The following is a 14,535-nucleotide window of genomic DNA, read 5'->3' on the forward strand; positions in this document are numbered from 1 at the left end:
TGCCAAAGCTAACATCTTTTCCCATTGACTTCAGCAACTGCTATGCGAGGTCCTTAAAATACAGTTCTGATCTCAGTTCTGCTGGTGTTGCATTGATGTAAATTCATTGACTGCAGTGGAGTTTTGATAATTATGCTGTTGTAGAATAATAACTAAATCAAGGCATCAGTGACAAATGATGAAACTGAAAAAATAAACTTTGGTGTCAAAGTCCACTTCAGCTGGGGGTTGTGCAAATATTCTCCCAAAAAGCAAAGCATAAAGGGAACAAGGAAAATAAACTATCTAGCAGTTGTCCCAGCACTTTCAGGCACTGGTTCCTGTGATTCCATGAACAACAGAGAACTGAAAATATTTACCAATCCCTTTTTGAAATATTTAACCATATTCAGCTGTGATTCTTAAAGAGAACACTCACTGGCATGTAATTTCTCATGCAGAGGAAATCTACTCTTTATATCACCAACAGGTATTTTATTCTGCTTTCGTGAACTCTGTGTCAGCAGCATGAAGGCATTTCTTATCTGTAGAAATTCCCAGGAGAAGTTAGTGACACAAACAGCAGGAGTTTGAGCAGCAGCAAGAGCAGGGGAGCAGCGTGCTCTTCCCATGTTCTGTTGGTGGTTCTGATGACAAGTCTTTGGCATCACAGGATGCTCACTGGAGCCAAGAGACCATGGGCAAACTTCACTGTTTCTATTTTTGTGATTTGTAGGGGTTTTTAACAATTTCATGCTCCCTTTTCTGCTGGAGCAAAGCTGCAGCGCCTTTGTAGTCAGACCTTTCCTTGTTGGCTTTCCAGAATATTACATTACTCAGCCAGATCTGTCTAAGTGCTTACAAGGACGTGAGCTATGTTATTTACCATAAAACAAGAGGAAAAGTATACATGACACCCCCATTCCCCTGGCTGTTTTGGCATCAAGGGAATCATAGATTAATTATGAGTCCTGCTGGCTGCTTGACAGTAAAATTGTCAAGAATTAACTTCTTCAATAAATTACTGAAATGTGAAAATAATTTGGTACAATCTAGGAATGCCTTGGCATTGCAATATAAGATTTAATAATAATTCCTTGCACTTTCTGTTCTCTGGATGAGAGGTGCTTTATAAATGTAAGAGGATGTTTATTTCAAAAGAGCTCAACTTGATGGGTGCAAAGCACCTCTAAGACTGTAGGACTCTGGTTGCATGTTTCTTTCCCTTCTGTGGCAACTACGTTTCCAGAGACTCCCCTGTTCCCAGTTTCACAATTATTGCCATTTCCATAACACTCAGTTTTGTTGTTTCATATGATTGTACAGCCACGCTTTAAACCTGATTTTGTGAACAGCTCTGGTTTAAATGTTCAGATCTGCCTCATGGTGGAGGCACCAAATAGCTGGAGTGGCACTGCTGTGGGAAGAGCATTTTCTTTCCAAGGGGAGGGGACGACAGGCAGGAGACGCAGAGTGGAAACCAGATCTCCTTCCCAAGAAGGAGCAGCATGCAAAAACAGCCAAGGGGGGCAGCCAGGTGCACTGTGTGCTAAAAGCCTGTTTTATGTTTAGACACTTAACTGGCAACAGAGAGATGGAGGCTTTTAAAGATATGGATCAGCATCTCAGGGATTTTGAAGAGCACCTTGGCATACGAGCTGCCTAATTCCTGTTCATCTCAAGGCATTAAACACCTCTGAGGACCCCTCTCTTTTGCAAGTACGGACCCCGAGGTTCCAAAGGTATCCCCTGCTCTATTTGCCTCATTAGTTTTAGTGATTTTTTTCCCTGCGTATGCCCCCCACCTCTGTCTCAATCTGCGGTACCTAGGTGTATGCTGCTTTTGGGAGGCTAGTAGTGTGCGCAACATGAATGCTAAAGAAAACCATTACATTAGCAAGAACTGACAGAGAAAAATGCCGGTATGCTGGATGGCACTGGTAGTAGCTTTTATTTGCTTTCCAAACATATTTGGACAAAAGTGTTTTGCCAAGAAAGACAGTAAAAAGGAAAAAGAGCGAGTGAGTGTTAAATATAGAATGTATTTCTACATTGTGCTAATATCATCATGAGGACGTGGGTCATCCAGGCAACAGAAACAATCCATGAAGATCTCTGAGCTCAAGCATGTGATATGAATAGCAAGGCCTTAAAGCAGTGGCTGCAGTAAATGCTTTGTGACCAGGCAATTGCCAGGGCTGACTTATTCAAGGAATGGGTTATGAATATATCATTTCAAAGCAGCTACATTCCTAAAAATCAAAGCCTGTACACGGTCATTTGAAAAGAGATAAGGGAGCTACATAGACCCACTTGCTCCCCACAAGCAGCTCACTCAGGCGCAAGGTGTGTAGCCTTTTCCATGTTATACAGCTGGACAACGGAAGAGCATGGCGATTAAATGATTTGTCCTTGCTATGTATGCAGAGGACGGAGAAAAGCACACCAGAGGACATGTTAAAGCAACATGTCCATCTACCCATGCAGGTTTTTTTTCCCTGTGACAGATTTCCCTGTTCAGTTCCAGGTAATGTGAGCAATAGGGCACTCGAATCCCTTGGGAATTGTGAATACAAGGCACCTGACAACCACATTATTTACTTACACTGGAAGAGGTCTGCTATTCTTTTAATACATGTAACATTTCCTATGTCTCTGTGCAGCAGGTTTTTTTTTTTGTAGCAGGGATTTAACCTTGGATCTTTTAATTTAAAGAACAAGGCTTCGTGTCTACAGTAAAAGATTGAGCTGTTAGCTTATACCATCTTAAAGATTTCAGTCACTAGAGGGTGACAGAATTATGTAAGGGAAGCACAGACTACCCACTTAACAGCACTCCTGGTTCTAACTCATAGCTATTGAGTTAGCAGGAGGTTGTGAAAAATTTTCACATCGTTACATTAACGAAACAATTTCATTGACAGTGATTGAGCCAATCTGTTCAGCCGTGACAGTGAGAAATCTCTTCTCTGCCTGCAAGCGCAATTTGTGTAATTATATACATGTCAATGAAATGAGGTAAGGAATAAATCAGTGTCAGTGTACTAAACCACAGCCTGTTTCTTCCATCAACATGAAGGGAAGTATCTTCTTGTACCAACATCCTTTACATTTATTGATACCTTTTAGTCCTCAAACATCCTGCTTTGTCCACAGAGGATTAAGATTGTTGGTTTTCAAAAATACCCCTCATTTTTCCATCTGCTACAGAAAAATAACCCCTCTGTCCTATCTGAGAATATTGCTGTCCGATGCAACATTGCCAGGCTCCAGGACGGCAGTAGGATGGAGAGGTGAGAACCGTCGTGCCCTTAACTTCTACCAAAGCACGTGATAGCTGTCAGATACTTGTATGCTCATATATCCTGTAAGTCCTTATTTCTACAGGCAAAGAGCCAGTGGACCCAAGACAATTATTGCTCTTAAATTTAACCAGTGTGCAAGGTTTAAAGTACTTGGAATAAACAAATACTGTAAAACACAGGCTTACTGAGACTGCATCTTAGAGAAAGCTTTGTAAATAGCTGCCATCTCTCACCTTCCTTTAGATATCTGTGCCATACTGATAATGTGTATTGCCAAGACTGAAAAGCCCTTTTAGTCACGAACTAGGCAGGATTCTTGTGTTTCTCTTATAAGAACTAGCAATGGACCCTGATTTAATTTGGTGTCTCTGGATTATGCTATAGTGAAAATAACTGCATAACCACCATAACAATTGCAATAGTAATTGTTGCTCCAATTACTGTAAAGCTCTAAACAATCATCACTGCAGGGTTTTAGAAGCAGACCTGGTACAGCCAATAATAATTTTTAAGACCTAGTGTTTGATTCTCAGCATATGGTAGTCAATGGAAAGCTTCCCAACTATTTTCATTAGGTCTGGTTGAGTCTCTTTCCGTCACCATTTGAGCACCACTTTTGAAAAATATACTGAACAAACACTGCAGTTTACACCTTGTGCTTAATTCCAGTCAAGTGCAGGGTTTCACATCTAACTTGCCTGCAAGTAAAACTGCCAGTGGGATCCTCCTATACATCACCAAAAATCAGATGCTTCTTTTAAACTGACTTTGCACAGCAGAATATTTTACTTTTAGCAAGGTCAGAGTAAGTCCAAAGTGCAAATAAACCCAATTTCTCTAGCTCCGATAAATGAAATCAGTATCTTGTAAATGTCAGTGCCTCCTTTCTATGAACCAAGTGATGGTGGGTTGAGACAAGGTGTTCTCATCTGTCGTTGATTAAAACATCAACCTGCAGGCTGCTTCCTATGCTTTCTTTAGAGGGGATGCGTATCGCTCCCTGCTGGCTACCAAACATGTTGGCTGCCCTTGAAAACTTCATCACTATTGTTTGTAGGAAAAGGTAAAAAGTTATCAGCAGATTTAGAGGAAGTAAAAGAACACAAAAAGCTGAAAATGGATAGCCAGTATTAAAAACGTAAATAAAACTAGGTCGGATGGCTTGAACCATTTAACTGGGTGACTTAGCAGTAGATGTAGAAGAGGGCAGCAAACTTCAGTCTGTACAAAACCACTGAGGAGTGAATGCCATCCAAACACAGCTGAGAATTTTCTACCATTCCCTTTCCTGTACTCTCACATAGGAGGAAAGCACACAAATGGTAATGGCCCACTTTTTACAATGCTATAGCTCCAACAGATGAATAATCAGGTAAGCCATCTAAGAAGTGACAGGTAAGAGAATTACAAGAATTCAGTAGCTGTTTCTAGTCTAGGGAGGAGAAAATAATATTCATGACCCATTGGGCGACTTCAGAGGATAATTTTATGCCTCATCACAAAAGATCACCAAGGCCATTTAGGGGGATTGAGGGAAAAGAAGCAGGCGTTTTGAGAAATAAAAATTCTATATTATAATAATGAGGGTTTGTTGCCTTTTTTTTTTTTTTAAATAAACGAAACAAATAATCAACTGAAGTTCAAAACTCAAGAGCTTAGGAAAAGACTTATTTTCCTCCAGTAACAGGATTTCAATAACTGACTACTGCTGCTCCTTACACCTTGCCCTGTGGTATACATTCTCCCTGTTGCAGGTTTGGGCAGTGTTACTGACTTACTTCTCATGGCAGTTTGTAAGGTCCTCCTTACTTGCTGTGTGTTAAATCCACCACCGTACTAAAGACCAGCAGAAGTGCTCTGCGCTTTACTCTTCAAAGCGAGTCCTTGGACTTGCCTTTACTGCTGCATAGTCTATCTGCATCAAGGGTGAGTTCTGCCCTGAGAAGACAGCACACAAAGAGTGGGAAATGAATTCCTCTGGGTTTCAATTTTAACATATTCACACCTAGAAAGAGGATTTGTGCAGCTTTTCTTGGGTCTGTTTCTGATCAGCTGCTGTGAGAGCAGCATGCTGTGAGAGCATGGCCTGACCAGATGCCGCCTCATGCCAGAAAACAGCCCAGAAACACAAAACACAGCGTCCTCCTAGATTTTCTAATATCCTCTTAACAACTGTATCCTAAACTGGGGTGTTTAATGTTTGTGATGAAAAAAATTTCAAACAAATCGTCGATTTCCTCATTGACCTCTCTTTCTGTTTGTACTGTTCTAGTATGTGTGAAGAAGAGCTGTTGGCAGAGTTTTGAGATCGCAAATGCTCTGATTGCCTACAAACGAGGTACAGTGTGGCACTCACAAGACTTAAATAAAATTCTTCAGTAGTGACACTGAGAGCATTTGACCACAACAGTCAGTAATAGCTCAAAGGCCTCCAAGGAGCAAAGCATTGGTATTTATACCTCAAAGTCTATCCAAATTCAGGAACAGACCTGACTCTTTTACTGAGTGGTGCCCAAGCGTGTAGCATATTCCACTCTTTTTAATGTCTGCATCTCTCCTTAGCAAGTTCAAAACGGGTGAAACAAACCTCTGCTCTGGCTGGTACGTTCTGGAAACCCCTTAGATCTGATACACAAAAGTAACCTGATCCTGCTTTACTGAACTTAGCCTCAGTCTTTTGCAGCTGATCTGAGGAAACTTGTTAAAATAAAGCAGAAATCTTAAGAATTGCTGGAAAGGCAACCTAGCTTAATGAAACAAAAGAAGTATAGAGTTTAGCAGTAAAGAAGGCCAAATTCTAAAGAACCTGAATTCATTGAAATGTATGCAATTAATTTCAGTGGGAGCAGAAGTTGGCTCAAAATAGACTTGATTAATTAACAATAATGATATTTTGGCAGACTCCTCCTAAGCCACAGAGGAGCAGTCTATGCAATTACCATTGCAAAATCATCATAAATATTTGGCTGCATTTGCTATATTAAATAAAAAGTCTATAGAAAGCTAATGGATTGAGTGAACTTTTTATGTAGAAGAGGGCCCATGATTAAGCACCAGACTGCCATGGAGAAGAAACATGACTTCACAGAAGTCCATGGCAAAATTCCCACAGAGTTCAGTAGGATGAGATTTCACTTACTGTGACTGTCTGTGAAGGTGGGAACATTTGCCTAATGCTAGCTTTGTGCCAGCACGCTATCAGCTCTGTGAACAAACCGGCATCTGTTCCAGCTTGCCCAGACCTTTAGCTGAAAGCATCTGCTACATTACGAACTGAATTCCCAAATCCCTCCTGTCCCCTGGGTGTGACTGAAATTCTGTGAGTGCGTGACTCAGAGCTTTAACTTGCAGCCTGGGGAAACAACAAAATAAAAGGGAAACCAAACCTGACTACTGGATTTGAAGTGATGGAAGAGGGCAAAACTTCCAGCTACTCTGAGGATGGTTTTGGTTTCCTTTGTTCAACAGCCTGCTAAGTGTTAGTCACTCAGACTGTTAACCACAGGTGGAAAGAAAATTATTACTAGGCTTCTTAATAATATAAACCATTTCTAGGCTTAGAATCAAACACTTATTTAGGACTAGCTAATTAGGTGTGTATCTTGTGATCTGCTGTGTTCCCTAGAACGAACACAGTGATGTTGTTTCATTGAACAGGTGGAGAGTGACACTTTTAACCTGGATAAAGCAGAACTTCTCACCTTACTGCCCTCAGCCCATCTAGTCCTGAGAGAATGAGAGCCAACACATCCTAGACACATGTAGTAGTTACAGAGGAATGGCCAGGAACACCTCACCCTGCTGTTTCCCAAAATCCAGGTTAGCTCCCCTGCCAGAGTCTCCTACAGCAGGCTGTGCATCATTCGGTGTCTGGCTCATCTTTTGCAGCAGTAATTTCAGTGGGATGGATGATGCTGTTACTCTGCATTGCTAAGATAAAGTCTCATTTAATTCCTATCTCATTGGCACTGAGGAATAATTGAAACACAGTCTTACAGTTTGGCTCTTTATAAATAACAGTCAGTAAGAGTGGAGAATTTTGTCTTTTGAATTATAATTATGCTCATCTCTGAACTATATTTTATTAACCACGCTTTATTATCCTCCCAGTGTATTGTAACTGCACTAGTGGGGAACTGCCAACCATATCGTTCGCTGATTGACATGTGATTTTTCTACTGTGTGATTAAATGAGGGAAAATCAGAGAGAGTCCAATGTTCCCAAGACTAGCACCTTCAAAATGCTCCTGGAATTCCTTTTACCTAACCATAACCTGCTGACAACTGCGTTCCTTGCTGATATTTTAACTGACTTTCAGGAACAATGCAATATTAATTAATATTTGTCTAAAACATTTGCACATTTGATGGTATGGCTTGTTTACTGCTAGATCATGGCAAAAAGTAAGGAAGAGAATCCTGTGACAGGACAAAATTCCTCATCATACTACTCAGGGGAAAGCAAAATACAAGGGGTTAAGAAATCAAAGAAATTTAGAGCCTGTTAATGAAGAAAATCATGCAGCCTTCTTGGAGGCTGGAAAGGCCTTTGAGAGAAGGAAGGGTATTAGTGTGGCGGCCATTGATAGTATTTTCAGTCTGCATTTGGAGACAGCGATGCCTTGATCATGGTTATTGCTGTGCTATGTAATAAAAGAACTCTCCATATCATCCTTCAGCGTAGGTTTACTGTCCAGTACAAATTATAACTAAACAAGCTGAGACAGACAGCAGAAGAGGAGGAAGGAAAGAAGGAAAAGCAGACCTATATTATGAAAAAGCTGTTTGTTAAAGTAGTATTGACCCTCTCCCTCTGAATTTCTACACATAACTTGCTCAAACTCGCACTGAAATTGTTTATCCCATTAATATATCTTCCTGTAATATATACTACCGGTTTATGATAGCTCGAGACAATGAAAAGCTATGAACAATGTAGTGTGGACCCAGACATTACAACAAACTAATCACTTGTGACTGCAGTGCAAGCGGTGGTGTTAACCATCTCCAGCAATATTTTTTGATCTCTGTTGTCCGAAAGATTGCAATAAACCCTGTTCTGACCTTGCTGTCTTTGACTGAAGAGGAAAGGCTTTTTGAGACTGATTCTTCAGCTGCAGACAAAACTGTTGGAGTGCCTCAGGCATTGGGATATCCTCATTGGTATGCACTGAATTAAAGGACATCTCGCCCTATGTCCAACTGGCCTCTGGCTGTTAGGAATGAAAAGTGGGGGAGACCACGCTTTTCAGTGATGTCAGACATGTAGATGTGGGGGAATTTCCAGGATTGTCCAAGGAAGTACAGCTCCAAAGCCAGAAATGCTGCACTCTGAAATCTTCTAACAGGATTCTCAGACATGAACGCATACAAGATGCATGGAGCCAAGCTGCTCAGAAGCGTATGACAACTGTGTGGCTTTGCTCACTGCCATTAATGGATGCTCTCCCTCGCTGCCAGATCCTGCAAGAGGCCGTGAAAGCAAGAGCAGACCTCAATGATGTTACAAAGCCAGTCTGTAGTTTATGAAGCCCTCATTTACTACTCCAATGGGCTCTGTGAAAGTAAGCCCATACTTTAGAAGAAAGAATTGATTAAATCTTGCTAATAGTGCTCTGAGACTTCACAAAAATGCATACTGAGGAGGATAACATCATCAAGGTAGTCTTGGTTACCGCACTTATTCTGTGATATCTACCCAAGAATGATGAAGACTTCCTAGCAAATCCTGCTGGGATGGTAAGGATTTGATATCTGGCATTTATATAGCTAAGCCATTCTCTCAGCATTTAGACCTATGTGTATGCTCTCGTCATGGCGATATGTCTTGCTTCTGGGTTCTAAAATGAGCAAGATCCTATTAGCAGTGGGAACTGAGCGTGATTGGCTAGAGATTTGGAGATGTTCCAGTTGTGCTAATAATACTTTTTGCTTGGAGACAATAACAACCCAGTTATGTTAATTTTTTGCCTGGCGCATACAGTGCGCGATGTACAATAATGTCCATAAGTGTTTTTATGAGTGCTTAACGCACACACTTAAATTTTGCAAAGCAGCTGTCAGAATTAAATGCGTAACAAATCAGATGGATAATCAGCATGTGAATATGTAAGGAACTGTGTCTGCGAACGAAGCGTGCTATTTTTAAAACCCTGGGGAGCTCTGCCACCAGATGGCCTTTTTTCAGCTACGAGTATTCCTCAAAACAGTTTGGTTTTGGCGTTATACGATATCTAGTAACTTTTAAATACCTTTCTGAAATTGCTCATTCTGTCTCGTAGATATGCAGCTGACGTGGGCATCCTCACCTCACTAAGGGGAGCCCTTGTTTCAGGCAATTTAAGCCTTGCTGTCCTGTGATATTAATGGCTGCGGGTGATTACATGTGGATGTTTTTGCACGTACAACCGTGTTCTTTTCATTCCTATTCCACATCGCGTGTGTTGTAACCAAGTCACCTAATATTTTAGGTAGGGATTAACCAAGACTAAAGAAGTTAAGCCCAAACCTGCAAGTATTTAAAGATGTAAACTCTACTGATTTTAGGAGTTAAATGCCTAGATAGGAATGAAGTTCCTACATACCTTTGTGGCCCTGGGCATTAAACATCCAGTTAATTCATGAAAACCAGTGTAAATAAACCACTTGACATCCTTAGGCTATTTGGAAAATGTTAGGTGGGGTTTTGTCATATATAATTCAGACTTGATCAAACCATATGCAGACTTGAGAGCTTGGATTTTAGAGGAAAGTCAAAGCGCTGTAGGTAATAGCACCTGCTATTCCGTAGTTTTTCTTCCTGTGTCTCTAATGTGCTAATTCTTCTCCCTGCTCCTAAATAAGCAGGGGAGCCAACTTCCACTAAAAGGTGCGTGAAGTGGATGAGCTAGAACACAGAGGGTTTTCTACTCTTAAATGTAAGTTCCTTAGTCTCTGAAATTACTGACCAAGTGCTCAGTTGTATCATATTCCACCTTCACGACAACATTATCTGCTAAAACTCATGTCTGCCATGACTTTGCTATTAATGCAACGACATGATATGCCTCTAGCAAACTTCCCCAGGATTTCAGGCTCTAGTCTGAACAAGACAATAATATTTACTTGCACTAAAAAAGTCTTGTCAAGAATTTTGAAGTTTCTTATGGCCATTAATTAAGCTCAAAAAATGCATACCAGCACTACTATTACCACTTCACGCCTGGCTAAACCTATGCAGAAAGAAGTGAAGACAGCAGTTTGATATGCTGGTGAAAAAAATGTGCAATGAGGAGAAGATGATACAGAAACATTAATACAATCAACAGAAAACTTGTTTTCCTAGTTTGATCAAGGACTAGAGGCTCATCTCGTAACTGTTAAATATTCAAAATACACCACAGCACGCTATCAGTTATTTCTCTTTGCATGCAAATAACTACTGGAACAGGACTTCAGTATCTCATATAAATATCATTAGCACTCATACTTCTAATTCTGGGATAGTGAAGAATTTTTTCCCTCCTTTTTTTGTTTTTCTTTGTTTCCCCTTTCTCCCACTGTGACCAGGAATACCATTTTTGTTGCGTGTGGTACGTAAGTTCCCACGAAAAGTTTGAGTTTTGAGAAGCTGATCTTTTCCAACGGAAGCCCATTTCATGAGAAAATCTCCAACCAGCCCCTTCACCAACTACATCCAGTGTGCCTTTCATGGGCCCGGATCCAGCAGCAATCACACAAGTATCAACAAAGCTCATTCCATGGACCTCACAAGAGAGATCCCGACAGCAGAATCTGGCCCACTGGAGGGATGTTAGTGGGTTCTGCAAACATATTGGTACCAGCTGTTTTCATCTGCGCATCAGCTGCGTACATCATACACACCATTGCCTTAAGTTCTGATTAAGTAAATACCTCGTGCAGAGGTACCCAAAATCCAGCTTAGGCTTTGGTGGTGGCCTTCCCAAGCTATCCCAGCTCAGCCTGCTCCTGTAGAGAATGTTTATTACATAAATTTCTACCTTATTCTGGGGTGCTACAATGCTCTCCCTGTGCGGCCAGGGAAGACCGCCTGTTTTATTATAAATCTCCCTCCTCCATAGGGATACAGGCATAAAGAAACCACTCCAGAAACAAAACATGGAAAAGGTGTTATTTTGTTTTTACTGACAGTTCCTGCTAGCTTTCTTCCCCTGGGGAATGTATGCTCCCAGATTTGACTCTCGGCTCAGAGCAAAGCGCAGCAGACTCCTTCAAGTGCTCCTTGAAGATAATTTGGCTTCCTATAGAATTAAATCCACTACAGCATTAGTAAGGCTGCCAGGACTTTGCCACAGAGAACAGCAACATTACTGCTGCATACAAACCATATACACGTCACACTTAGCCAACTATTACTCCCTCCATTTTTAAGCTCATTTGATGACTTTGAGGGAAGAGAAGGGAAAGGGAATCAAGGACGGTAGGCATCTTTGGCTCATTCTTAACAATCCCAAATGGCCAAAAGGACAGAAGAAAGAGAAGAATGTGTAGTGACAAAAATGCTGCATGGCTTTAGGAGACAATATTTCATCTGAATTAAATTAAGTGGGATGAATTTCAATTTTATATTTGTGGCACAACTACTGACTTTATTGAAGGCAGTCTTCTTTATAGATTGCATTGATTCTTCAGTTTCCCGGAACATGCTTTACTTTCTAATTGTGAGTGTGCACTGTGGCAAAAACAGATTTCAGTTTGCTCTTCATCAGCAGACACACACATTACAGGAAGAAAATAGAAGAAAAGGCAGAAATTCCCACCGGTGCATAGCAAATGCTTTCCTCTGTATTTGCAAAATGAAAGTCATTGTCTAGAAATTTTCAGCACAAGATTCTGAGAAAGAAAAATGATGTATTATATATATAAAAGTCTGCCAAAATGACAGGATTTTTGCTAAATTTCTTATTTCTAAATTTTATCAGAAAAAAAATCTACATTGCCTCACTATTTTATTATGAAATGAAAAACAAATATCAAAGTTGTATTTCTTTTAGAGTTGTAAGGTAAGTATAGTTAAATACATTTAAAAGGCAAACACGGTTTGATTGATCTGTATTATTTTTCCCTAGTGTCATTCACATCTCATTTTCTTCTTCTGATTTTGACCAGGATTCTTTTCTTAATGCCCAATATTCTTAAAGGGAAAAGATGCTCTCCTCCCCATCTAGCAAGCTATCCTCTGCAAATCAAAAAGGAGAACACAGTTCCCTTCCAATGAACTCCGATGATCATCTCAGACCTATTCATCTGGACTGTAGTTTTGGCAAATATTCAGTTGTGAAGTAGACTTGAAGTATTTGGAAGTCACAGTCAAGCACCGGTGTAAGTACTGTGCTGGACAAAGCTTAGGTACACGCAGAAAGCGAATTTTAACAAAGACTGGGGTGACTCCGTGCTACTGCATTAAAAATAGGAATACTTCTCTTTCAAACATTCATTTAGCTTTTCATAGTACAGAACTGGAACAGGAAAAGAGCAGTATTATCTATCAGTCATATGGCTCTCAGCCTTTTGGAACAGCGCATGTTGTGCACTATGTATATTTACCCATTAAAAAAGTCTGTAGATTCTTTTTTTTCTCTGACATGAAAAATGTTGACGGAAGCACTAAAGGATTAGAGTGTCTCTGTGAGTTGCTTGCTAAAGTAAACATGAGCCAGTACTGTAACCAGATCACATACTTGTGGTGGAGTAAAGCGGCTAATTTAATTTTCAGCCACACTGAGAAGCAGCAGAAAGTGCACCAGGAAATAGACTGAGCTTTCTTTAGTGTGGGAATGAAAACACATGTGGGACAAATGGGCCTGATGGGGATTTTTGGCCTCATTTTACCTGTCTTGGCCTTTGGGATACATCAAGAAGAATAGTTCAGAATGCAATTATAAGGATTTTACAGACAAGTAATAAAGCGGATTGCTATTTCTTCCTCATAGAGCAGTACAAGGAAAGCCAAGCTACCAAATAACTGTAGGAGCGTTACAGTGGGAGGTGGGCTCGCTTCAGTTTCCAGGCTTTTCCTCTAGTCACTGTGGCTGATTGGGATCTCTACTCTCAGACATTGATTTCGACACAGAAGGGGAACAAGTTATTGAACTGCAGTGCTACTGAGAGGCTGGCTCCAGCCTCCCCACAACTAATCTAAACAGGGAATCAATTATTTATCAGCTATGACTTACCCAACTTCTCTTGTGTTTGCAGCAAGGCGTATAGGATTTTCTGGGGTTGCTGCTATCGTCAATTCAATGTTCGGATCTAGCTGTGACTCAGCTGCCAGGGACGGGAGAAAGGCGATGAGTCAGGAGGCTTCCAAGTCATCCTCCAGCATATTAGGCCTGAGCTCCAGTAACAGGACAATCTGGTGCCAGAACAGACTGGAGCAGTAGGGTCCCACACCCTTTCCACATGAGATGTGCTATTTCAGAATACAGTCCCGTTCCAATAAATGATGCACAGCATTTTAGCAAAATACGTAGTACCTTTGATCCTGCTGACTGAGGACGTGACAAGTAGTCTTGAAAGACATCACTTGCTTAACATGATCAGAAGTCAGCAGTAAGCACTAATGCTGTGCTGTAAGTCCTATTTTACAACGCAAATGACTTCTTCATGGATCTGTGAGCAGCAAATTGGATTTTGAGGGGTGGGTTTTTTGCAAGATTGTGGTCAGATTTTACAAACTAATCTTCAATAATTTCCATTTTAAATGACTGATAGTATCTATTTTTACTATGGTAGCGTCTGGGCAACCAAAATAGCCCACCACCCTGCCATTGTACGAAGTACTGAGCAAAACTCACAGTATGTACTGTAAGAGCACGACCTCCGTTTAGTTTAGGAAAGGATGTTTCAATGCCAAAGCATCATGCTGTGGTCACAGAAAAAAAATCCTTTCTGTCCTTGGATGCAATTGTGTCACTTTGGATCCATTCGTTGAATGGATAGTGTGTATCTGGGAAGATTCCTTAGTGGATATTGTGAAAGAATTTGAGAGGCTCTTACCAACCTGAAACACGCATGCTGCTCACAGAGTTTATTGCAGCCTGGGGGTAGGTTTGGAGGGAATGCAACCTGTCTGTTTCTGACTCCTGAAATTTGGTCCATTGCCATCAGGAGGATGCTTCAGAAAGAAGTTTTTTCAAATAAAAATTTTCGGGTACTCAGCATAAAGATATTTCACAAAGATGACCTCAGTTTTCATCTCCCTGCTACAATCAGGAAAAGAGAACCTGGT

The 14,535-nt window shown here is 40.8% G+C and overlaps 1 long non-coding RNA gene across 1 annotated transcript in view; it reads left to right on the forward strand.

The window, feature by feature from the left end:
- LOC127025309 (uncharacterized) overlaps positions 1-13,675 on the forward strand; it is a 47,305-nt gene extending 33,630 nt beyond the window's left edge. Inside the window, exon 3 of the long non-coding RNA XR_007767650.1 lies at positions 13,503-13,675. This is a non-coding gene — a long non-coding RNA (uncharacterized LOC127025309). The remainder of the gene's footprint in view (positions 1-13,502) is intronic.
- Positions 13,676-14,535: the final 860 nt, after the last annotated feature.

This window comes from Gymnogyps californianus, chromosome 23 (genome assembly GCF_018139145.2).
Source record: "Gymnogyps californianus isolate 813 chromosome 23, ASM1813914v2, whole genome shotgun sequence".
Taxonomy (NCBI): domain Eukaryota; kingdom Metazoa; phylum Chordata; class Aves; order Accipitriformes; family Cathartidae; genus Gymnogyps; species Gymnogyps californianus.